We start from the raw sequence: 21,902 nt of genomic DNA on the forward strand, positions 1-21,902 counted from the left end.
GGGGGGGGGGGGGTTGTCCCTCAGCCCAGCCTGCACCCTATCCAATCTGGGACCCCTCAAGGGATGTCTGACAGTCGGACATCCCTCTCACAATCCAGGACTGCTGGCTCCCAACCGCTTGCCTGCCTGCCTGCCTGATTGCCCCCTAACCACTCCCCCGCCAGCCAGATCGACACCTAACTGCTCCCCTGCAGGCCTGGTCCCTCCTAACTCTCCTCCCCTGCAGGCCAGGTTGCCCCCAACTGCCCTCCCCTGCTGGCCCAGTCACCCCTAACTGCCCTTCCTTTCCAGCCTGGTCGACCCTAACTGCCCTCCCTTGCCAGCCTGGTTGACCGTAACTGCCCTCCTGCTAGCCTGATTTCCCTGCCTGCTTGATTGCCCCCAACTGCCCTCCCCTGCTGGCCCGGTCACCTCCAACTGCCCTCCCCTGCAGGCCTGGTCACCCCCAACTGTCCTCCCCTGCTGGCCTGGTTGCCCACAGCTGCCCTCCCCTGCAGCCCTGGTCCCTCCAACTGCCCTCCCCTGCCAGCCATCTTGTGTCCACATGGGGGCAGCCATCTTGTGTGTTGGAGTGATGGTCAATTTGTATATTACCCCTTTATTAGATAGGATTATTATTATTGATTAATGATGATAAAAGCCGATTAGATGAGACTATCTAGTAAGTATAAATTATTTTTTTAAAAGAGCACAGAACCCTGGAAAACTGTCATATTTTGAAGTCAGGAAAGGATAGATGAGGCAATAAAGGTTAATGAAGGGAGTGCTCAGTGAAATAGGAAGCAAATCAGGAGTTTGTGTAGTCTTGTACAAGAGAAAAAATGTTTTGAGAAGGGAAAATTTGGCAGGCCAGCATGGCTCAGTGGTTGAGCATCCACCTATGAACCAGGAGGTCAGGGTTCAATTCCAGTCAGGGCACATTCCTGGGTTGTGGGCTCGATCTCTAGTGTGGGGGAGAGGTGGTGTGCAGGAGGCAGCCAATCAATGATTCTCTCTCATCATTCATGTTTCCATCTCTCCCTTTCCCTTCCCTCTAAAATCAATAAAAAATACATTTTAAAAAAATTAAAGGGAAAATTGGTCATTGAAATTGCTCAGTGTTTGAGGAAAATGAAGAAAGAGGATTGTTCAAAGGGTTGATTCAGCAGAATGGATTCATTAGCATATTGGATAAAAGAGATTTCAGTGGATTGGTGGTGGGGGAAGAAAGCTGTAGAGGAGTGATAGGAAGGGGACCTGGAGGCACAGTAGTCAGGATGGAGTGTAGAGGCAACTCTGGAATTCTATTCCAAAGGTGAGCACAGGAATGCGAAGGTAGCTATAGAGTAAGATGGTATCAGGTGAGTTGTTTCTTCCCTCTAAAATGTGAGCATTTCTGTGGGCTGATAGAATTAATACAATAAACATCAGGAACCAGGTTTCTGAGTTGGTGACAGCAGATAGGATCCAAAGTACGAGCAAAAAAGTTAATTTTAAATTTGTGCACCAAACTTGCAAAGATGGCAGCATATTTGAATACAGATGGTTTTTGGTAAATTTGGTGGTGAGAAGATGATAGTTTTAAAAAAAAGTTGCTTATATTTTCTCAGTAAAATAAATAATAAGCAAGACCAACCATTGAGACTTGAAGGGGAAAGACTATTAAAGTTATAGTTTTTTTATTAATACATTTTTATTGATTTTAGAGAATGGAAGGGAGAAGGAGAGAGAGATAGAACATCAATGATGAGAGAAAATCCTTGATTAGCTGCTTCCTGCTCGCTCCCTACTGGGGATGGGGCCAGAAATCCAGGCATGTGCCCTGATGGGGAATCCAACCTTGACCTCTTGGTTCCTGGGTCGAAGCTCAATCACTGAGCCACACTGGCCTGGCTAAAGTTATAGTTTTGAGGTAAAATTGAGGCTCACCATGTCCCCATAGCTTCTTAATGTGTTTCTTGTATTTTTTCTATAATGTTTTGAAGTGTATAGACAGGTAAAACAGAAGGATTCGCAGATATATGCAGATAGGGTTCTAAGACAAATACATATGCCTTGTACTTTAATAAAATGTGGAATAAAAAAGGTGAGGGGAGCCCGACCGGTGTGGCTTAGTTGGTTGAGTGGGGTCCCCTTCACCAAGAGGTAGCCGGTTCGATTCCCAGTCAGGGTACATGCCTGGGTTTCGGACTTCATCCCTGGTAGGGGCCATGCAGGAGGCAGTCAATCAATGTTTCTCTTTCATCAATGTTTCTATAAAAAAATAAAAAAAATAAATAAATAAATAAGAAAAAGAAATAAATAAAAACATATTTTTAAAAGAAGGTGAGGGAGGCTAGATATAATTAAGAAATCATGGTCATCCTTGATGTGGATGCAGTTATCCACAGAGAGTATAAATAAAAATGAAGAGAGGACTGGATAGAAATTCTTGAGCAATGCCTCCATTTAGAAATTGTCGAGGAAACTAAACAGAACACTGAAACAAAGTGGTCAGAAGGTTAGAAGACAGATCAGGAGAGAGTAGAGAGTAATAAATAAATACCAGATTTCAAATAAGATTGGTCAGCATATGTAGTTTCAAGTGGTCAAATGATAGTGTTAAAAGGACATTTGATTATTAATGGCTGAAGATAAAGCCATATCTCATGAAGAAAAGTCATGAAACTAACAAGAGGGGTCATATACCAATCTATACATTTTGTTGAGATTCATAAAACATTCAGTAAGAATACTAGAAGTTCGGGAGGTTCTGTTGGCATATAAAAATTAATTGGTGCCAAGAAAGAGTAATTAATCAATATATTTAAGGGGTTCTAAGATTTTCAGTGAATGGTCATAAAATGGACATCGCAAAAGCACAAATAAATGAATGAACAAAAGCATAAAAAGTTTGGAGTCATCAAGTAACTACCACATTCAGATTTGTTCTTTAGTCAGATAGCCAGGAAGGCAAATTTTACATTATTCTTAAATAAATAAGAAACGTTTCCTGTAAGACTAAATATATTCGGTGCTCTGTACTCCAGGCTTATTACCCTGGGAGAGGTGCATGTCTCCTTCTGTAGTTGAAAGGCCCTGCCAATAAGGTAGGCTGTTAAGTGCCCTGGGTGTTGGTAAGGTTAAAGGATGGGAGAGACTGCCCTAACCTGTTTGGCTCAGTGGATAGAGTGTCAGCCTACTGACTCAAGGGTCCCAGGTTCGATTCCGGTCAAGGGCATGTACCTTGGTTGTGGGCACATCCCCAGTAGGGAGTGTGCAGGAGGCAGCTGTCCTATGTTTTCTCATCGATGTTTCTAACTCTCTATCCCTCTCCCTTCCTCTCTGTAAAAAAAATAAATAAAATATATTTTTTTTTTAAAAAAAGGATGAGAGAAACTAGATTATATATCTTGTAAAACAACAACAACAAAAAACCAACAAAAAAACAATTCTTTGTAATTGGGTGGTTGTTCTTCAGATTGAAAATAAAAAAAATGACACATTATCTGTTAGGTTAAATCTACTTAGGTAGTTCAGGAAAACATAAAGTCATGAAAACAAACACACAAAAAGCCAGTAAATTGATGAAAAGTGCTGATTTGAGCTAATTCAAACTTATAAATTAGTTCCTGAAAAACTTCTAAGATAAAAACTGCATCTTAAAATTAAATTATACATAGTCAGATGAAGCAAAAAAGAGGTATGATTTTTCAGATTGATGTTAAGTGCCTATAAGAAAGCATGATGGCTTAACAAATTTATCCCAAAGAAAATTGTTAGTGGAATGTCATAGGTTGTTTGAGCTTTTATCTTCCATAAAGCTTTTAGATATATATCTAACTATTGTGCTGACTTTAAACTTAATGTCCTAAACTAACCCTAGTACAGACTATATGTATAATATAAAGTATCTTTTATAAAAACAATTCAAAGTGTATACATGCTTCCCTGGAGTTGTGCCAACAAATTTTAGGGAGCAGATTTGCAACTTATAAACAGTAAGAAGTAATCACAGCTGGGTTATTTTTGTGTTTGTGTGGGAAAGCAATAAACAGATATATAAATAAATGTAACTCATGCGATTTCCAATGTGAACAAAAATTTTTTAAAAATGATTTCAAGGGAAGGAAAAAGACTTTGTGATTAAATATAAAGCTTTAAATATGGTTCAGTCTATGATGAGATTTTAAAAATGATTTTTACCAAGACTCAAGTTTTAAGAAAAACTTAGCCAGGTGTGTCTGTGTGTCTCTCTCTGTGTGTGTTTAATATGTTTTTATTGATTTGAGAGAGAGAGAAAAACATCCATGTGAGAGAGAAACATTGATAGGCTGCCTCCTTCACACCCCCTACTGGGGACTGAATCTGCACCCTGAGCATGTGCCCTGACCTGGAATCAAACTAGCACACATCATTGCACACTTCAGCCAAATGCGCCACACCGGCCAGGGCTAGCCAGGAGTTCTTTCCCTTTCAGTCTTTGCTCTCATCTGTAGAACTTGAGTTATTGGGTTTTGGAAGGGACTGGAGCAAAAGAGAATGGGATATCTTCTTCTCACATCAACTTCAAACATTTTTACTCCCTAAGAGAGAGAGAAAAAGAGAATTAGCATTTATTGAATCTACATATTCACCTTTTCGTCATTCTTTAGATACCCTAAAATCACTATGCCATTAAAATCTGTCTGTAACTCCCTGACCCACACTAAAGCTGTTCCTACTAAGATCACTATGTATGGTTCTAACTTGCTTAAAGCAAAAGGCACTTTATGGTAATATCACAACTAGAATATTAAAAGGATATAATTGTTAATCTCTCCTTTTTATGATGTTTATGTTTAAATGTTGTTCATCTCTCCTTAAAAGACTTCATTCTCCTTTTGTCATGATATCACACACTCCTGTTACCTTTTTGCTCTACCAATTTTATTGTTTTGCAGGTTATGTTTCCTCTGCCCATCCCTTAAATATACTAGATCTCAATTATTTATATGCCGAGCTAAAGTAGTTATATCTAAGAACTAGGTCAGAGTTCCAGTTACTAAACCCATTGACAGTTTTACTTGATACCCCCTGGGCCTATTTTAAAGTAAGTCCTTCATCTTCACCCTGCCACTGCGCTTCCTGTCTGTCTCTGCTCTTCAGTGCAGCTTGTCTAACCCAGATACCGACCCAGGAGTGAAACTTCACTCTTTATCCTCCCTTATTCCTCTATCACCTCTGAAATCCAGTCTATCCCCAATCCTCTAGGTCTCATTGCAGAGGAGATAGTTCTGCCTGGCTCTCTGCTCACCCACTTAAGATAATTCTATAATTTCTTACTCCTCCCAAAATAAGGTATTATAATGCTGATGGAGCAGAGTCTCTAGAGTCAGACTCTAGGCTATTGATGGCCTCCTGTGCATTAATGGGCATGGTCCCTGTGCATGATTGCAAATGGTACATTTTGGTTCTTCTTCTTTTGTGTGAACATGATATTCCATGGTTTGGGTTCCCATAGGCAGCTAGAAGATACCATGATAATAAAATTTGGCTTTGGATTTAAGGAAATTTAAGACATATATAAACCAAAATTGAACTCTAATTCTTCTTCCTCAATTATGTGCAATATATATATATATATGTATATATTAGAGACTCGGTGCATGAATTCATGCACCAGTGGGGTCCCTTTTCCTGGCCTGCAAGATCGGGCCGAAACCGGCTCTCCAACATCCCCTAAGGGTTCCCGGATTGCAAGAGGGCACAGGCCAGGCTGAGGGACCCCACTGGTGCATGATCGGGGCGGGGAGGGATGCAGGAGGTTGGCCAGCCAGGGAGGGACCGCGGGAGGACTCCAGGGTGTGTCTGGCCTATCTTGCTCAGTCCCGATCAGCCGGACCCCAGCAGTAAGCTAACCTACTGGTTGGAGCGACTTCCCCCTGGTGGTCAGTGCACATCATAGCGAGCAGTTGAGCAGCCTTAGCATATCATTAGCATTATGTTTTGATTGGTTGAACAGACGACCAGGCGACCGGGCACTTAGCATATTAAGCTTTTATTATATAGGATATACATATATGTATTTATTTTTTCAGAAAATATTACCAATAATCCAGTTGGCTCATAAGAATCTTGGCAATAATCTTTTAAATTTCTTGTTCCCTTCCTCTTTCCTTTATATTTAATTCACCTATGGGTCTTATACTCCATTAATATATATCAAGTCAACTAATTTCTTTACTCTTCAGTATCTACTTAATCTAAGTGATCATCTTCTCTAATCTTTATCATTGTAACCCCCTCTCCATGGTCTCTGTGCTTCCACTCTCACCAACTCATGTGGCAGTGAGAATGAGATTCATTAAGAAGTGAAAAAACAACATGCTACTGGTAAAAGTGAAAAGAAGTAAGAGAGAAAAATCAGTATTTAATATATGCACTTTTTTCTGCTTGTAAACTGGCCATTATTCTTTTTCCTGAAACTATTCCCCTTCCCCCCAAAATCCTGTTATACACAGCAAATAATATGTACTAAATTCTCACTTTTTCCCTCTGAAGCTCTGAGGCATTTTCTTATATTTTGAAATGATTCCCAGCTACAATCTTACCTAATGTCTTTCTAGAAAATCACAGATACCCCATTTTTTGATCTGTTGTATTTGTTACAACATCTCCCACTGAATTCCTGAACCAGTGACACAAATATTACATTTATATCTAGTTATAGCAATAACTCAAATTAAGATTCAATGTTTTTATTAATAATAATAAAACTAATTGCTATAAAAATATATGCCAAAATATATAATACCTCAAATAATATAGAAGTTTATTTCTCAATAATCTAAAAGTCAAAGAGGTTCCTAAAATAGATGGGGGAAGATTTTCTCTATCAGTTGGTACAGGGGCTCAGAATATTTAATTTTATTTTGAGGATTATCCATCCTCTGAAAATTTACCATCATCTGCATCTAGATAGCACGAGGAGAAAGAGGCATTGTATCACACCTTTTACTTAACAATGTTGTCCTTGAATGGTTTCCAGTCTCATACTGTTGGAGGAAACTCAGGCATGTGGTTCTGTCTTCTGTAATGGTGTCTGCGCATAATACTGCTGCTCTGTGTTCAGGAAAAATGTAGATAAATAAATGAAATTTTTGCTGGCAAAAGGTAATAATCATTCAATTGAGAAAACATGACTTAACTTTTAGAATAATCTCTAAAAGCTAAAAACCAGAGTTTTGTGTTTTACAATTTAATATCAGGAAAAAACAATGACCATCCAAGATGATAAATTTAAAAAAAAATATGTCAAGAAAGGCGAGAAAAAAATGAAATGATGGGACAAATAAAAAGAACAAACTAAAATAGATTAAATCTAAATATATCAATATTTGCATTAAATCTAAATGTATGAAATATTCCAATTAAATAAAATAGTTTATAAGATTGAATATAAACACAATATAAACACACCAGTGAAACTCTAAAATAAATAGATGCAGAAGGAATGAATACAAAACAATAAAAAAGTGTATAAAATGGAAATAACAAAAGAAATCTACCAAAGCTCTTGTAATATTTTAAAAGTATAATAGAAAAAGCATAATTAGAGATAAAGAGTGGATTTTGTGACATATATTGTACAATTTTCTGTTCATTAACTTAAATTTAACATCAGACAAAAATATTAGAATATATAAATATCATAATATTTGAATATTATTATAAACAAGTTTGACCTATAGGACATATAGGAAACAATGTCCTCAGCATTTAAAGAACCCATATTTGAAACCATATCAATTAAAAAAAATACACTGTAACAAACAACATTTTAAAAACTTTCAAAAGATTTTAATCATACATAGAGTATTTTCTGACATTATTATTACAATTTTTTACACATATTAGAATAAATGTAATTATAAAATTCTCATATGTTTGGAAACTTTCATTTTGAAATGTTATTTTAAATTATTCATTGGACAATAAAATAATCAGAATGGAAATTAGAAAATATTTTAACTTAATTATAGTGAAGACTAACTGGTTAGTGTTTTAACCTTTCTAAATGTAATTTTCATCCTTGAGTGCATCTATTAGAAAATATGCTTAAAAACTTAATGAGCTAAGCATTCAGTTTATGAAATAATAATAAACAACTCCCAGCAACATAAATTCCAAAAACAATGGAAGTAATATAAAATTAATGTTAAAAAAGAAATTAAAGTGGAAAAAATGCTGTAAAGAGATTAAACAAGCCAATTTGGAAAGATGAGTTGGTAAATTTGTGGCAAGATCAATGATGATAAAGAGAAATAAAACAAATAATCAATACTTTAAATTGCATAAGGAAATCTTTCTACAGAGAATACAAATAAAAACAAATAAAAGGATATCTTGTATAATTTTATGTCACTAAATTAGAAACTACCTTTCCAGGTTTCATTCAAGTTGCCAAATGATACAGAGTATTTAAAGGAAATTTGATTATTAATGGCTTAAGATAAACCCCTATCTTATAGCACTTATTGCATTTTAATTGTCTATCTCCACCACTGCATTGTGCAAATTGGGTCTTATTGGTATATTCTTAGAGCTTAGCTCAGAGCTCAGCTCACATAGTAGACAATAAATATTTCCAGAAGGGGAGAGGAAGGAAGGAAGGGGGTTAGGAAAAGAAAGAAGGAAGGAGAGGAATGAAGAAAGGGAGGAATGGAGGAAATGGTAGGCGGGAAGAAGAGGAAAGGATGCTTAATGCATCAGGCAATGCAATAAGAGAGTGGTTGACAAATGCTTCCTGTAAAGGGTCAGGTAGTATATATTTTATGGCAATATGGTCTCTGTCCCATCTATTCAACTCTGCCATTGCACCACAAAAATATATCACATTATAATAAATCTGTATTTTCTGAAATAGGGAGCAGGGTGGATTTGGCCATAGTTTTCTGGCCACTGCATTTGGGGCTTTACTTACATTATTTAATTAATTCTCACAATAGCTGTGTGATCAATGAGCCCCAAACCAAAAGATTATATAATTTATCCCCAAACCAAAAAAACTAAGAGTGGTGAAGTTCAAGGCATGCTTAACTCTACAGAGAAGAGAAAATTAGAGTCAGAATACTATTGACTATCTACTTTGCATCTCTTTATTATAAGTTATAAATCTATAGATTAATAAAAATGTGCACAAGATTCGATAGATAGTATTTACTACTAATCTTAGTTCTTGTTAACTAAAGACCTCAAGTTCTTAACTATTGTCACATGAGTTTATTAAATTAATAACTTTCTCATTTCTGATTTTTCTGCTCTTTGTTGTGAAAAAGCTCTCATAACCATTAAAAAGTCTATTGTTCTTTATTTTGGTCCTCTTAATACAAAACACCAGCTAAATTAATGATTTCACTATCACAGGAAAGTAGGTAGTCATATATTGCTTAACCTTTACATGTATACAAAGCAAACAAATAAAAAGCACCCACATATTATCAAGCATTCAGGAGTAGGAATAAGCATAAAGAACAAGTATACTATTTTATATAGGTTCAGAGATGTCTATTTGTCAGATCAGAATCTTAGAGAAAGTGTTTGCATTTTTTAAAATTATAGTTATATATCTATGCCAATGAGTAAAAATAATATGGAAGTAGACACTGAATAAAGCTGAGAAGTATCAAAATAAAATGGCTGCTAAACATATCATTGTATGTTATACTCAATGTCTCTTAGCTTCAGTCTGTGAGTGAAGACATACATGTATTGGAGTTAATAGCTCAGTAACACAATATGAAAAGCAATTACTGTAAGAACTTATAAAGGACAGAAGAACTGAATTTGACTTCCTAAACTTTTAAAACTGTTGGGCCATAAACTCTTCCCTATTACTATGTATGGGGCTTTGGACAATAAATTTAACTACTCTAAATTTTGATTGGCTAATCTGTTTAAAACACTGTAGAGTGAAATTAGGACCTGAATACACACGTCTTCAAAGAGAACATACAGATGTCCAAGAGACATATGAAAAAAATGCTCAAAGTCAGAGACAGGCGAATTAAAATGACAATGAGCTATCACCTCCCACCACCCAGAATGGCTATCATCAACAAATCAACAAATGATACGTGCTGGCAAGGATGTGGAGAAGAAGGAACCCTACTACACTGCAGGTGAGATTTCAGACTGGTGAAGCCACTATGGAAAACAGTATGGGGTAACCTCAAAAATTAAAAATGGAACTGCCATTTGACCCAGTGATCCCACTCCTAGGAATATATCCTACCAAACCTGAAACAACTATCAGAAAGAATGTATGCATCCCTGTGTTCATAGCAGTGCAATTTATAATAGCTAAGATCTGGAAACAGCCCAAGTGCCCATCAGTAGATGAGTGGATAAAAAAGCTGTGGCACATTTACACAATGGATTACTATGCAGATGTAAAAAAGATGGATCTCTTGCCCTGGCCAGTGTTTCTTAGTAGTTAGAGCCTGCCAGAGCACTTAAGAGTCTTGGGTTTGATTCCTGGTCAAGGGCATGTGCCTGGGTTCCAGGTTTGATACCCAGCCCTGTCAGGGCATGTGCGAGGGGCAACCAATTGATTTGTCTCACATTGATGTCTCTCTCTCTCTCTCGCTCTCTCTCTCTCTCTCTCTCTCCTCCCCACTCCCCTTCCCTTTCACTCTCTCTAACACAGCAACAGAAAAATATCCTGGGTGAGGGTTAACAAAAAACAAAAAAAAAAAAAGAAGAGGAGGAAGGATCTCTTACCCTTTGAGATAGCATGAAAGGACCTGGGGAGTATTATGTTAAATGAAATAAGCCAGTCAGAGAAAGACAAGAATCATATGATCTCACTCATATGTGTAATGGAAGGAACAAAATAAACTGATGAACAAAAGAGATCCAGAGACATAGAAGCATGGAATATACTGAGGAATCTCAGAGGGAAGGATGTGTGAGGTGGAGAGTGGAGCAGGGTGGGAGGTGGCGGGGGTAAATGGGGAAAAAGGAGACATCTATAAAACTTTCAATAATAAAGATAAATTAAAAATCGCTGTTATAATAACAATGGCAGCTGAATCCACTGATCCCATCCTTATTTAGCTTTATTAAAGAAGCAAAATTGTTTTTGTTTTCTTTCATGTTTGATTTAGGCTAAAGGCGCCATGAGTATATTTATCACTAGAGACTTCAGCTGACAGACAGGTGTGACAACAAAAATATGCAACCTGTGCTTTTGGAACAAAGCTTCTTAAACAGAATTGATTGTTTCCTTTTAGTAAACATGGAGATTGGCATATCAGCATAGCACTACTATGCATAGTTTAGGGTAGGAGAGACAATGGAGGGGATGAGTGTTTCCAGGAATGAGGGTAGAGACACTATATATTCTTTTGTAACCAATGAGAATTAAGAGTAAAACATCAGCCAGGAGAAAGAGCAGCGATAATGAGGATCTATAGCAAGATTATAGGAGAATTAATGGTGTAGAATTAATGGTGTATACATATATACACATACATATATATGTACATCTACACTAATAAAAGAGAAACATGGTAATTAGCGTACGACCGCTACCCTTTTCATTGGTTAATCAGTGAGTATATGCAAATTAACTGTCAGCCAAGATGGCGGCCAGCAGCCAGGCAGCTGAGAACAGGATGCTTGGTTGCCCCAGCGATAGAGGAAACCAAGGTTCCCGCCTGCAGCTGCGGGGCTCTGAGCTCCTGAAGCAACAGCTCCAAAAGATACAATGTTTCAATTATAGAAGCTAAAAGATGGTGGTTAATCTGCATACTCAAGCTCCAAGTGGTAGAGCAGAGCCGGGAGGCCTCCCTGCCCAGGGATCAGCGGAGCCGAGAGGCCTCCCGGCCCCGGGATCAGCAGAGCCGAGAGGCCTCAGGGCCCCGTGATCAGCGGAGCCGAAAGGCCTCCCGGCCCCAGGATCAGCGGAGCCGAGAGGCCTCCCGGCCCCGGGATCAGCGGAGCCTGATGGAAGCCCTGTGTGTTTATGCACCCTGGGGGTGCAGAGGTCCTGTCCTAGGCAGAGGCCTATGGCGAAATTTTTGACTCTGAGAAGCAGCCTACGGGCTGGAAGGTGGCTCCTCTGACCTCAGTGCTGGAGAAGACCATTAAGCAGAAAACTAAAGAAACCGATTTTACATCATTTCCCAGGTGGAGAACAGTTGGCATGTAAAGCCCCTGACCAGTGCCCAGCCTCTCCTCTGTCAGTCTATCTCACTCTTAGGTACCATGTTCTTTGTTCTGTCTTAACTGCAACTCATTTTTAAACTAGATTGCTTTTAAAAGAAGACTAAATAAAGTTTCCCTTAAGTTATTTAGGTGGTGCTGGGGCTGCTGGGGCTGCTGGGGGCCTGATAGAAGACACAAACACGCAGCGGGGGGCCTGTACCCAGCAGCCCCAAGGCCCGCCACCTTGATGCTGGGGCTGCTGGGGCTCTGATCAAAGACCCGCAGCCCCAAGCCCCGCCATCAAGGTGCTGGGGCTGCTGGGGGTATCAGAGACACAAACCTGCAGGCCCGGCACCCAGCAGACCCAAGGCCTTCGTGGCAGCACTAAGGAGCAGCAAGCCAAGCGGTAGGAAGCAGCAAGCAGGTGGGCAGTAACAAGGGAGGGGTCCCGGACTGCAAGAGGGCACATGCTGGGCTAAGGGACCCCCCACCCATCCCCAGTGCATGAATTTCATGCACCGGGCCTCTAGTCTATAATAATAAAAGTGTAATATGCTAATTAGACCGGACAGCCGAACGACCTTCCGGATGTCATTCCGGACATCCTTCCAGACGAAGCCACCATGGAAGGGGCTGAGGCAGAGGCAGTTAGGTGCAATCAGGCAGGCAGGCGAGCAGTTAGGGACGATCAGGCAGACAGGCAGATTGGTTAGAGGCAATCAGGCAGGCAGGCAGAGTGGCTATGGGCATTGAGGCATGCAGGCGAGTGGTTAGGGGCGATCAGGCAGGCAGGTAGGCGAGTGGTTAGGAGCCAGTGGTCCCAGATTGTGAGGGGGATGTCCCACTGCCAGTTTAGGCCTGATCTGCAGGGATCCTGAGGGGTTCCAGATTGTGAGACAGTGCAGGCAGGCTGAGGAACTCCCCCACCCCCGGTGCAAGAATTTTGTGCACCAGGCCTCTAATATATATATCGATGTGTGTACATATGTGTGTGTGTGTGTATATAACCTAAGTATATAGTTATTAAGATATATATATATATATCTTAATAACTATATACTTAGGTGTAATACAATTCTACAATATGCTCATATAAGTGAGAGAAGACTTCAGTCTCATGTTTCCTGGATAGTATAATTTAAAATTTAACTCAGTTCTAAGAAGCTTGTTTTTGGTCCTGACATTACTATTAATTATATAGTTTTCTATACATGGTTAATTGTGATTAAACACAAGTACCTTGACTGTCCAATTCTACTGTTAACTCAAGAAACTTGTACTAGGTAATATCACTTCATGCTAAATGCCTGGTTAAGTACTTTACATGCATTATCTCTTTTAATTCTTTTTTTTTTTTAATATATTTTATTGATTTTTTACAGAGAGGAAGGGAGAGAGATAGAGAGTTAGAAACATCGATGAGAGAGAAACATCGATCAGCTGCCTCCTGCACATCTCCCACTGGGGATGTGCCCACAACCCAGGTACATGCCCTTGACCGGAATCGAACCTGGGACCTTTCAGTCCGCAGGCCGACGCTCTATCCACTGAGCCAAACCGGTTTCGGCATCTCTTTTAATTCTTAACACAACTCATATCACATACATGCTTTAACCATTGTCATGTCATTGTTGAACAGACTGAGAGTGATGGAGCTGAATTGCCCTTGCCTAAGGTCACTCTGCTGGTATGTAATCCAGAGATTTCTGACTGCCAAAGCCCATACCTTTAGCCATTCTACTATATTTCTTTAAGAGGCGTATTATTTCAGACATACTGCCACTTTAACATTTACATATTCCATAAGAGTTTTTGTGACTGCTATTATAGTTATGTAGATGAAAAGCAAAAAAAAAAAGTTTCTGATGAAAACTGTTAAAGCACAAAATTCAACTGAGTGAATTTGAAGATCTAATTGGCTCTATTAAGCAATTCATGAATCTGGCAGCATCCCATCTTGCAACCAGAAGGGCTGTTCAAGGGGCTGTACCAAATGAAAGGTTTTTATGGAAAGGAGGGTAGCACAAGGGAGCTGTTAGCAAAAGAAAAGACAGGATTATTTTGAGGTCAGGACACCTTTTTTGAGGAGAAGGGAATGGCAAGGTTTTTATTATGCAGATTGCCTCTTCTTTCTCTGAGGGACTAGAGGGTCCATGTGACAGATTACTTCATTGGTGTTGACCAGAAAATACCAGACTGGTGGAATAAGATTACATTTCTGGTGACAGTTGGAACTGCTGTTGAGTCAGGCATTAAGTCTAGATTTGTTATCACGGGCTTTTAGCACCAGTGACTCCATATTGGGCCTGTGGCTTTTCTCTTTAATAAACAATTGAGCAAGCCACTCTTGGCTGATATTAGTGAGCAACGCCAGGTGAGACGTCATTCACATGGTTGTTATAAGTGACTGCAATTGAAATTTGATTCTCTATTTGGCAAAATAGTCTATAATTTAAATATGGCTGGGGGAAAAAAACTATTAAAAGGTAAATTGTTTACCCAGAAAACACAAAACCTGTTCCTTTTACTATTCCTCTTTCAGCAAACTGTCACACTAAACTTAACCATTCCTACAAAACATGCAACTAAACTTGTTTGAGCAAATTCAAACATTTGCACAAATAAATAGACATAGCAATGTGTCATAAAATTTTGCCAATTTACAATGCCTATATTACTTCACAACAAGATATTTCTTTATTTAAGACCTATTTTATTTCCTCTTTACAATTTCCAACATGCATTTCTCTTCCCCTTTAAAAACCAGTAATGTGTGGAGGAACGTGTCAGTTTAAGCACAGGTTGTAAGGGTCCCAATTTCCAGTGAACATAAACCGCACTGATACAACTTTCTGTGGTAAAAAAAAAAAAATCCTCTGTAAAATTCCTTTTTGCATATGTTTGAATATTATTCACAATGGGAAATCTTTTCTATAGAAACACTTTAAAATACGATGGCTGACTGTTACCAGGTGAATGCTTCTTTTTTAAACATAGCCTTTTATAATCACATATACTCTTTCTCCTTTTCCATGTCAGTCCAGTCGTGGTAAAAATGAACAAAAATACAAAATTCAGTATAATTTTACCCTTCACATCAGCAAGGGAACAATGGCAAGTGGCTTTGAACTGTTCTTCCACCCAGCATTTCAGTTACCGTTGAGATGAATAGGTACAATAGGGGTTCAAATTTTCCGGGCCAGAGTGTAATGGTGCCCAGCACTGCTCCTTTCTGAACGAACCGTACACCTATGGACAAAGCCTCCTGTCTGTTACCATGGCCCTGAATAAAGTGGCTGATGAGCACGTGAGCCTGTTTCAAGCTGCAAAAAGGAAGAACTTACATTCCAGTTAACTGCACTGTCTCTTCCTGGTACGGATTATGCCAGCTGAGATAATCAATAACTTATCAGGCTGTCGAGAGCCCATTAGCATGTGGTTAACATGCTGGCGTTCACAGCAGTGTACTTAATGTGGGAGGTGGCCCTTCGGTATAACACACACTTTAATAGTTTAAGCTCAATAATCATAATTCCTGTTTAACATGGTATTAGATTGATTATAAGTGAGAAGATTGTTTTCATGATCTATGTAATCTACTCTATCAATAAAAATAGAACTGAAGGCTCTTGGCACAATTCATTTCTCACTTCCATTTACAAGTGGGCTCTAAATATAAGGAATCAGGCTGGCCCAATTAATCACAGCACTGAACAATGTGTCTACCTGAAAAGAATGTAAAACCACTGCTATACGAAAGTTTAATTTAAACCCTAGGGCCAAATTAAACAGCCTTTCAAATACAGAGATTATTGTCCATTAACAGCAAAACACTATTATGTCTTTTTTTTTAAATTCCAATTTAGGAAATTATTTCCAGAAAAAAGGGAAATATAACAAATTTGCTAAACCATTTGGAGGGGTTCGAATCATATTGCTGTCACATGTTAGCACGAACAAAATAATGACAAGAAGAAATAAAATCAGTCTACTAGGAAGCATTTAAGATCCCAAATTTTTCATTTGCATCCTCTGAGTGACAAAGACCAGGTTTTGCATCTGGTGTCTGTGAACTAACTGCATTTGCCACTGTCTACTCCTTAAATGCAAAAACAGTTAAGTGAGTGAGCAGGATGCAATATTTCATGTACTGTTCCCACGTTGGGATTGTCATATTGCATCTGTGGGATTAAATCTTTTAAGGAGTTGTCAAATTTAATTGGCGAATTTGCACAGTTCTGGTTTGCTGGATACATCACACCACCAAGATCTTTTTCTTTTATCGCTTTCTGTTAACTCCATGATTTAAATATTGCCATCTGTGAATAAAGTCTGCAGAATTAAGCAAGCAGCTTTAGTAAATTAAAATCTTAACTGATGCATAATCTGAAGGTTTGAACATTGCTTATTTGATGTTTGGTATACTTACCTTTCTTTTCTCATGGTAGGTATCATATTTTGTACATGTTCAGTATAGTAGAAGGTCTTATCAACATTTTGGTAAAGTATTCAAAAAAGAGCAACATCTTTAACATCACACAATGCTTTCAAGAATAAGGACAAATACTGAAAATGATTACTTCAAATGAAATCCAACTTTTCTTCCCATGTACAAAATCTGTATTGTCTGAGACCTAACACTCCACTGGCATTACACCTGCGAAGTTTGCTTTCACGGCCTCACACATCCAGGTTCTTATGTTCTTCATCTCTGTGGCTTCTCTTCGGGTCTTGGTTTACATTCAGCTTCCACAAGATGTACAGACAGCTTTCTCAAACATCCTAAGCTAGCCCCCTCCAGTTGTTCTCAATTATCCCCCAAAGGTGTTTTCCCTCAACATTATTAAAAGTTATAATCCTATATTTAAAATTGTGTTTCTTTGTATATTACATGTTTACTTACAGAATGTGCATTTTGCAAGGACAGGGACAATGGTTTTTTGTTTATTTGTTTCTCCTAATATAGATCCAGCATCTGGTAGAGTGCTGGCAAGCAGTAGTGGAGATGGAGTGATAGGGAGAGTACAGGAAAGTTAACTAATAATAATAATAATATTTATAATAACTAACATTTTCTGAGTTTTTTTTATGCCAGGCACTGTGCAAGGGGATTTACATTATCTCAGTAAATTGTTAAAGCAATCCTTGGAGGTAGATGCTATTATTATCTAAAGTTGGCAGAGGGAGACTTGAGGCTTAGAGAGGTTAAGTAACTTATGCAGGGTCATAAAATTAATTATGTTAGCACCAGGATTTACACCCTGGCCATCCCACTCTGGAGCCCACATGGAAAAGCTTGCTGTATTAATGAGTGGATGTGTGAATAAAGGAGAAGAGGAAGGAAAGAAAGAGGGAGAAAGGCAGGAGGGAAGGAAGGAAGGAAGGAAGGAAGGAAGGAAGGAAGGAAGGAAGGGAGGGAGGGAGGAAGGGAGGGAGGAGGAAGGAAAGAAAAGGAGGATACTACAATGTATAATACGCTGAACTTTTTTTTCATGAATTCAGACCTTTAAATACCTAGCAACTTTAATAACCTAGCTTTTTAAACTCTGGGTTCTCAGAATGAGAGGTTAAAAGACACACCAAATAATGCTTTCAGGTGAATAGAATACACTAACATGTATAGCTATCCTGGTTAACCATCATAACACTTGAGAATCAACATTGTGAGTGAAACACCTAACCATAGAGCAACTGTGGCTATTTCACTAAGCCCCATGAAAGGTAGAGCATTTCAGGCCTGACACAAGTTATAGAATGGTAACAATGACTAATTTTGAATTACTCTTCATATGTGTTTAGTTTTGCACTAAGTACCTTAACTTCGGCATTAACCCTCAAACAGTCGTAGGAGATAAGCACAGAATCACAAGGCCAGCAAACCTCGAACTCAGAATTCAGACCCAGGCATTCTGATTCCAGAACTATAACCTCTTAGGAAAGGATCATCTCTGTGTAAAATTGGAAGTCATGGAAATAGGTGGGATTGTGAGAGATTGTTGTTTATTGGTAGACATTATACATTTATTACCTCAATTAATCCTCACAACAACTTGCATTTTTTTGTATTTGACAAGTTCAGCCAATATATGGCAGAACTAGGATTTGTTCTTAGTCCTGTGTGTTTACAAAGCCACAAGTGGGTGGAGCTTAATGCATTCTGTAGTCTTTTCCAGATAGGAAAAGCAGCTGTTGCATGCTATAGTATTCGAAGTGCCCATTTGAATCATTTGAATGCTATTTCTGGTGTAACTTTGAATAGCTGAAACACCTTGATTTATTCCTTTAAGAATGGTTATACTCTTTAGATACAGCATATATGCAAGTTCAGGAACTGCTATGAAATGATGGTGATGCCCTGCTATCTAGTGCCATCTGAAAGAGCAGAATTTGAATTGGTAAATTGAATGTTAAAAGTAAAAAAAAATAGCTTTACTTTGAATTTCCTGATTCAAAAATGTATATAAGCATAATCATTATTTTAACAACTATCTATACATTGTTAATAAATGAATTACTATTTGAAATAAGACTTTTGAAAGATAGGATTTATAAGCACTGATCTATAAATGTGGAGATTCATTAGAAATCTCCTCTATAATTAAAGTTCTATATTATGAAATGGATATATTATACACCTAAGTTAAATAATGAGTAGTTGATTATTGAGCAGCTCATATGATATTCACCATGAGGTGATTAAATAATTAGATCCTGAGCTATTACATTCCTGAGCTATTTGAAGATATTTAATGTTATAAAAATTGTGTTGCACTGGCCGATGTTGCAAGGTGGTTAGAGCATCAGCCTGCACACCAAAAGGTCGTAGGTTCAATTCCTGGTCAAGGGCATGTACATGGGTTGCAGGTTCAATCCTCAGCCCCAGTTGGATCACATGCAGGAGGCAACCAATCAATGTGTCTCTCTCACATTGATGTTTCTCTCTCTCTCTCTCTCTCTCTCTCTCTCTCTCTCTTTTTCTCTCTCTCTCTGTGTGTGTCTGTCTGTCTGTCACTTTCTCTCTCCCACTCTGTCCCTCTCTTGCACTCTCTATAAAAATCAATGGAAAATTTATCCTCCAGTGAGGATTGAAAAAACAAAAAATGTTCTGTGCTGAACATAAGCAGATTCCTGTCTAAGGACTGCTTTGAAGACTTTTCTCACTATCTTGGACATCAGAGTAACAGCGTAATACTAAACACAGAGTAATACTAAAGTAAAATGCCTACAGACCTCAGCAGCCATCATGGATTTTAGCAACTGGGTCTGCCAGTGGGATGGAGAGAAGATGCACCATTCTGAGTGTTCTCTTTCAGGTGGGAGACAGAAGTGGAGCTTACACTCAACATTCCAGCTTACTGCCCAAGGCAAAAGGGCAGGTGGATTTTAGAACCAATCATGGTTCTGTGGAATTTGGAGAAAGAGAATAATCCTGAGAATTCTCTCCTCAGAAGGGATAGGAAGTAGTGGAACATGCATATCCATTAAAAAAAAAGAAGAAGGATTGAGAGAATCCCAGATTCGCTAGCCAGGCTCATTGGTGACAGCCTTTCCCTGCCAAAGCCAGTCCATGAAGACAGGAAGAGATCATTGTCTCATCAAATGCACAGAAATCAATACAAAGCTACAGGGAACATAACGAATCTTGGAAATATGGCACTACCTAAGGTACAAAAGTAAATCAGGAGTGAAGAACCCTAGAGTAATGGAGATCTATGAACTGCCTGACAAATAATTCAAAATGATTGTCTTAAAGAAGCTCAGTGAGCTCTAAGAAAGCACAGAGACAAGTAAACAGAGTCAGAAAAATGATACATGAACAAAATGAGAATATCAACTATGAGATGGAAACTAAAAATTAAACAGAATTCAGGAGCTTAAGAATATAATGACAAACTGAAAAATTCTATTATAAGAGAGATTCACCAACTGACTTAATTGTGAAGAAGAATCAGTGAACTTAATGATAGGTCATTTGAAATTAACCAAAGAAGCAAAAAAACAAACAAAAAAACCCAAAGAGCAAAGTAGAATGTCTAAGTTAGAGAAATAGATGACAGCAACATTACCTAATCAGAACTAGCATACTTAAGACTATAATACCGGGAAAACAATCTCCCCATAAAATATTGGTAATGAGACTTATTACCAAGAGGGTAGTAGGAAGTAGGAACCATAGGCCAAAAGGAGATATTTCATGGGAATCAGACTCACCAATACAATAGATGGTCCAGATTCAGAAATGCTTCTAAGGCCATAATACATCTCATTTATTATGAGTTTTTAGAGAGGAGCTGGATACATCTTTTATACCTCATCCTATATAATAAAAGGCAAATGCAAATTGACCTAACGCCAGAACAACCAGTCACTATGACGTGCACTGACCACCAGGGGGCAGATGCTCAACATAGGAGCTTCCCCCTGATGGTCAGTGTGCTCCCACAGGGGGAGCGCTGCTCAGTCAGAAGCTGGGCTCACGGCTGGAGAGTGCAGCGGTGGTGGAGGGAGCCTCTCCTGCCTCTGTGGCAGCGCTAAGGATGTCTGTGGGGAGCAGACCTAAGCCATCAGTGGGACATCCCCTGAGGGCATCTGGACTTCAAGAGGGCACAGGCAGGACTGAGGGACCCCCCTCCCTGAGTGCACAAATTTTGTGCACTGGGCCTCTAGTTTTATATAACTACATGTAGAAATATTTGTAGTATTAACTATTCCATTTGATGTATTCATTTCCAATAAAATTTTATGTGAATATGACAATATCCAAATTAAAGAATCACTGAAAATGTTGTTATAATTAAATCCTGATAGGGTTAGATTGCACCTAAATATTAGAGCCTACAATAAATATAACTGAGAATACTTTTGGTTTTATGTATGTATGGAAAATGATAATAGTCATTTAAAATGTTAACTAATATGTAGTTAAAAGGAATGTACAATGGGATTTAAACTGTGGAATAAATAGTGTAAGTCAAAACTAGTATTATATTTTAAATAATGAATGCATCCTTTAAAAAGTTATAGATTCCTTTTACATGGAATTTTAGAATTAATAATAACAGAAATTACCCACAATCTTATTTATAATATTAATTTTTCACTTTATTTGACCCTGAATCTGCCCAATTATTCAGGCTTTGATTTCTTTAAGAATGTGCCTTTCTCATATGTTGGTGAAAAAATCTGAAAATTATGAAAAAAAAAAGCTTATCTGAAATTTGGAAGACCTAACCTACAAAAAAATCCATTTTCAAACACTTGGTTATCCATGAAGCTTTTTCAAATCCTTTTGAACCAGAGGCAGTATAATTTGATTTTAATCCTTAGCTTTGAAGTCAAACATCGCTTCAGATTAGCACAAAATAAATGGTGGGGGATCAGTGGAGAAATAAAAACCCCGTTACAATATATGACATCATCTTCTCTGTTGCATAACTTTCAACTATCACATACAGTAAAGATGTTTAAGTTGTGCCCTGATCTGATTTTAGATTCTACCTAAGGCCATTTCAATATGGAATAAATAATAAGGATTCTGATTCCTATTACCAGTTTCCTAAAGTTGAGCAATTTATATTTTGTCACTGCACTTCAGTTTTTCTCTTCTATCATATGAGACTATACTATTATTTCTCAAATACAATTGGCACATAGTAAACACTCAATGAATGGAAGTGATTATTAAAAATCTCATTTTATATTTTCTTTCTTTGAACTCCTGCCCTTCCCCCTCCTACCCCCCCCCCCCCCCC

This window comes from Myotis brandtii, unplaced genomic scaffold (assembly GCF_000412655.1).
Source record: "Myotis brandtii unplaced genomic scaffold, ASM41265v1 scaffold36, whole genome shotgun sequence".
Lineage (NCBI taxonomy): Eukaryota > Metazoa > Chordata > Mammalia > Chiroptera > Vespertilionidae > Myotis > Myotis brandtii.